Here is a 6,000-nt window from a genome sequence, read left to right as displayed (position 1 = left end):
AGAAAACGAAGGAAAAAAAATCAATTAAAGTTCAAATAAATTGGATTAAGTGAAAAACAACAAATAAATTGAATACTCTATATTTTGACCTCACGCTTGAATCAAACAAGACGTACTTCTTTGTTATTTGTTAGTCAATTTTAACATCAATTCATGAACTCGTAAGCAATTACTAAAATAATAACTAAAATAACGTCTTCTACGTGATCATGAGCTCAAAACCACGTCCAAAGGTCATAATTAAGGAGTGAAAGGGAATAGAGCTAAATCTAGATAAGACAAACTAAATTTAAATTTGATTCACAAGAATTGAACTCAAACTCTTTACTAAACACCAATAATCGAACATAATTGTAAAATTCAAGTTTGACCCATGGAACTCTAAGAAAAGGAGAAACCGGCTCAAATCACACCGCCATAGGAATGTTTATGGCTCGGATCCGATTCGTATATTCGCGGTATTTATCCGAATCCGATTTAAAAATTGCAGATATAGATCCGATTCACAAGACTATCAGATTTGATCTGATCCACACACTAATAGAATTGGATTGCGGGTTTTGTGTCTGTATCCGCGCATATCTGCGTATTCACAAAAATAAAGAAATAAATAAGTAAATATTCTTTTTAAGTTTTATTTTAACTAATAATTATCATATATGTTGTATTATTTTATTTTATTATTTAAGAAAAATATGTTTAATATTATTTGAAAAGTAAACATATTTACACGAATAGAAAAAAATGAATTTTATTGATATTTTTTAATAAAAATAAACTTTTAAAAACATTTTTTATATTTTGCGGATATATCCGATACCCGATAAATGTGCGAATCGAATCGGATTCAAAATTAAAAAATGCGGATATTGAATTCGATCCGATGATTTTAGTGCAAATCGAATAGTATGGAATAAAGTTATAAAGATCAAATTCATAAAATTATTATTTCACTCTATTACTAATATAACATAATATAAGTGGGAGTATGTACTTCTCATCTAACATCTCATGGGTTCATCCACATAGGATTTCACTGCGCCGCCTCCATGGTTATACCTTTCTTTGTCTTTCTTTCGTCAAAATCTTTTCCATGTTCTTCTACTTTCTTCTCTTAATTTCTTTTCTGTTTCTAATTCGCCCCCATTTGGTTCCCTAATTTTCGTTTCCTCTTCCAATTCATTCCTATGCTAGATTTGTCTTTTAATTCACTCCGTTCTCTAATTCACTCATTCCATATATCTTATTTCTCTCTGGAATAATCAAATACCAATTCTGATTTTCTCTACACCATGAGCAAAAAATCAGAAACTCAAAAATCCCATATAATTGACTGTGATTAGGAGGATGATTTGATCATTTTAGCTTATGAAGATGTTTCTGAAGTAATTCAAGCCTGTATACAGAGCCAGTCTATAAGGATTTTCTCACATCGAATCTTTTTTGTAGGTACCATGGAAGGAGCTCTCTATGCAATATGGAATAAACCAGAAAGATTAAGAGTAGTAAAAAAATCTAGGAACCAGTTTCAATTTTTCTTTGAGAATGACTCTGATGTAATTCGAATTGAGAGGGGTTCGCCTTGGTTATTCAAGAGTTTTGTTCTTCACGTTCGCAGATGGAAGCAGTCAATAAACATGGAGGATAATCACATCTCTCTTTGTTTTCTGTATGGGCACAATTTTAGAGATTGCCTGAATAATACAAAACGCTTGAGGTTGGCCAAAAATTGGGTGGGAGACTTGGTCAAATTGAAGATGTTACTCTGTTTAAAGTTAGAAGCAAAGATACACTCATAGTGAAGGCTAAAGTGGAACTGAATAGTGATAAAAGAGTGAGGGATACATTGAAATTGCTTGATCCTAATCAGAAAATGCTGGAAATTGGAGTACACTATGAACATATAGGTGTGTTCTATACTTATTACGCAAAATTGGGGCATGAATCTAAGAACTGTCAATTTTTTATTGATGATTCTGCCCAAAACAATATCAAAGGAAGATAGAGTTGGTGAATGGCTTAAGACAGATCAAGTCAGTAGGCATTTAACTGAAAAGAAAGCTTCCTTAAATCCTAATCAACATCGGGATGGTTCTATTCCAGCTCAAACGAAGAAAAAATCTCCACCTGTTTGGCTTTTTGATAGTTTCTCAAAATTGAGTGTGCAAGATGATCAGAAAAAACAGAATAATTAAAAAATTGCTGCCAATTCGGGTTCTAGAGCAGAAAATGAGGATGAATAAAAAAATACTGGTACGGCTACTGATACTAATTCTTCTTCTAATGCCTTATTGGAGATATCTTATTCCATGAATAATGTTCAACACAATAGCAATGTCATGTCCAAGCTTAAAAAGGAGAACAAAAAGCCAAACCTAAAATAGTTTGCCAGAAAGTTTGTGATAGGTTTCAAACGGAGGAGTGGAGGTAACGTTACTGAAGATATTTCAAAAAAAAATTTGTCTCAATGATATTGTCTCTAACGCTATGACGGTGGAGGGTGCCAGCCTTCAAGTGGTACCCAAAGAATTATGAAACTACTCTCGTGGAATTGCTGGAGTTTGTGAAGACCCCTGACAATCCACAATCTTAAAGAGCTTTGAAAATCCTACTCCCCCGATGTTGGTTTTATCTGTGAAACAAAAAATCAATCTCGACAATTGAAGAAAAACTAAGATCTTGTGGTTTTAAGGAATGGTTTATTATGGATCCGGATGGATTATCCCTGGGTTTGGCAATAGCATGGAGGGATGGTTGCACTGTTCAGACTTTACAGCATGGTAGATTCTTCATTGTTGCATCAATTCTGACAGCTGGTTCTAATGATCCCTATGGTGTTCTAGGTGTTTATCTCAGTTCAAATGATCAACATAGAATGACTCAATTTGCTAAATTAACTTCAGTCACCCAACAGTTCAATGGTAAGATTGTGTTGATGGGTGATTTTAATGCCATTTCTAATCAATTGGAGAAAGCATGTGGGGGTGTTAAATCTCCTTCTATTGAAACTTTTAACAATTTTATTGATGATAATTCCCTGATTGATATTGGTATGGTCAGAAGACCATTTACTTGGTCGAATAGGCAAAGTGGTGATGAGTTGATACAGGAAAGACTGGACCGATTCCTGGTAGGAGTTGATTGGCAGCAACTCTATCCCAATGCATCGGTTCTTAAACTGTCAGAATCAGGGTCGGATCACTCCCCTCTTCTCTTAGACTCTAATCCGAGAACTGAAAGATCTAAATGGCGATTCAAATTTCAACAAAGATGGTGTTACAATTATGAAATAAGGCAGATTGTTAGAGAGGTTTGGCACAAACAAATTGATGCTTCAGCTATGTATATCTTAGTTCAAAAAATAAATCGTTGTTGGTATAAAATTGTCAGATGGTAACAAAAACACATATCTAATTCAAAGGTGGAGATTGATTTTCTACTGTCTGAATTAGAGAAAATTCGTTTAGTAGGAATTCATGGAGGCGACATCATTTCAGAAATAGAGGACAAACTTAAAAAAGCATTGCAAAATGAGGAATCTTATTGGAAAGATAAGTCTAGAGTAAAAGGGCTCAAATCCGGTTATCAGAATCCAGCTTTCTTCCATCAGAAATTTAGAAATCAAATTCGAAGGAATAAAATTTGGCAACTAATTGGCAGTGATGGTGAAGTGGCTACTTCAAATGCTGGTATTACTTCTGTGGCTGAATCTTATTTCAAGGACATCTTCTCCTCCACTTGTCATGAGATTGTGAGAACCTTGAACCTCCGTTTACTAATTTTGAACCTAAGGTTACAGCTCACATGAACTATAGGCTTCAAAGACCAGTGACTATGGAAGAAGTGAAACGTGCAACATTTAGCATTCATCCTCAAACTGCTCCAGGAGATGATGGTATGACAGCAAAATTTTTTCAAAGCTTCTGGAACATACTTAGTGGTGATGTGTTTCGAGTAGTTAAGAGCTTATTTTCAGGAGGCAGAATTTTGAAGGGTTTTAACCACACTTAGATCTGTCTTATTCCCAAGATTTTTTATGCTAAAGATATGACTCAGGTAAGACCAATAAGCCTATCCTCAGTCTTTTACAAGATTATCTCTAAAGTACTTGTACATAGACTTCAGGGTATGATGAATAGACTAATTAGCCCTACGCAGAGTGCTTTTATTAAAAGCATATTAATCTCTGATAATATCTTAATTACTCATGAGTGTATGCATAACTTGAAGAACAAAAAAGGGGGACTCGAAAATGAAATGGCGCTAAAATTATATATAAGTAAGAGATATGATAGGGTGGAATGGCACTTTCTTTGGTTTATATTAGAGAAGTTTAATTTTGACTCCGATGGATCATGTGGATTCGAGAATTAGTGACAACTGTTTCTTATTCTGTCATTGTTGAAGGACAACCCTATGGTTTCTTCAAACCAAATAGAGGTATTTGACAAGGAGATCCTCTATCTCCCTCTCTTTTTCTTTTCTGTGCAGAAGGTTTCTCCTTCTTGCTACACAAGGCAAAACAAAACAGACTAATTTAGGGTCTTCAGATACATAAGCGATGTCCCAAAGTCAACCACCTCCTTTTTGCTGACGATTCCATCTTATTCTGTAAGGCTAATCCTAAAGCATGTTCAAACGTCCGGCATTTATTGAATTCTTATGAAAGTATTAGTGACCAGAGGGTAAATCTTAATAAATTTGCTGTATTCTTTAGCCACAACACTTCCTCAAATACTCGTACACTACTGCCTAACTCTATGAATATTAATCATATTGGGACTCAGGATAGATACCTTGGTTTGCCTTCTACAGTCTCTAAATCGAAAAAAGCTTCTTTTAGTATGATCAAAGAGAAGGTTCGAAAAAGAATCCAAGAGTGGAAGCACAATCTTCTATCGTCAGGTAGTAGACAGGTATTGCTTAAGGCACTGGGAGAAGCTATTCTTGTTTATACATTGTCTTGCTTCAAGTTGCCTGATGGTTTAATTTCGAAAATTCACTCTCTACTTTCTTAGTTCTGATAGGGACAAAAAGGTTCTAAAAGGCGGATCGCTTGGATTAGGTGGGACACTATGACTCAGCCACGAAGAGACGGAGACCTTGGATTTAAAGATCTCAGAATCCAAAATCTGACACTTTTAGGCAAACAGTTTTGGCGACTCGTAATACAGCCAACTTCCCTATTATCCAAAATTCTAAGAGGTAAATACTTTAGCAATGGTAATGCTATAACGGCAGAAATGGGAGTCTTACCTTCTTGGGGATGGAGAAGCATACTGGAAGGCCAAAAGATTGTTGAAAAAGGTCTTAACTGGGTTGTGGGTACTGGAGAGAATATCCGAACCTTTGAAGGTCCTTGGCTGCCTCCTCTGTATCCTTTAATGATTTCTAACATGCCAAACAGACAGGCTATTTTTGAGTTGGTTCTAAGAGTTAAAGATCTAATTACTGAAGATAGGAATAAGAATCAAAATCTCATTCAAGAATTATTTCTTCAAGACGTTGCAGATAGAATTTCGTTAGTTAAAATTCAACAGCAATGGGATTTGAACAACTCCAAACAATATATACAGCTTCAGGTTACAGAATTGGCTATTTATTTTACCATCCACCTCTGGAGATTTGCCCTAATTATATGCAGAAGAAAAAGCCGTGGATTGATCTATGGAAGTTGAACTTGCCTCACAAAATTAAGCTATTTATCTGAAAAGCTCTCCATGACCGACTTTCGGTGCTTGCTCAGATTCATCACCGCATCCCATCTATATTGCCAATATACCTCTGTTGTCATGAAGCGACAGAAACAACCACTCAATGTTTGATCGATTGCTCTAAAATTAAAGAAGTATGGTTTCAGCGTTATCTTCGTGACTGTCTTTCCCCTCGGAGTCCTAATGACTTTTGGACATGGTGGACTGCATCAACAGAGATGCTTAACCCGTTGAAGTATTCTGACCGTAATGCTCAATTGCTTGTCATCATTTGCTAGACCTGCTG

This window comes from Arachis duranensis, chromosome 6 (assembly GCF_000817695.3).
Source record: "Arachis duranensis cultivar V14167 chromosome 6, aradu.V14167.gnm2.J7QH, whole genome shotgun sequence".
In the NCBI taxonomy this organism is placed as follows: Eukaryota; Viridiplantae; Streptophyta; class Magnoliopsida; order Fabales; family Fabaceae; genus Arachis; species Arachis duranensis.
This window is presented reverse-complemented; position numbering follows the sequence as displayed.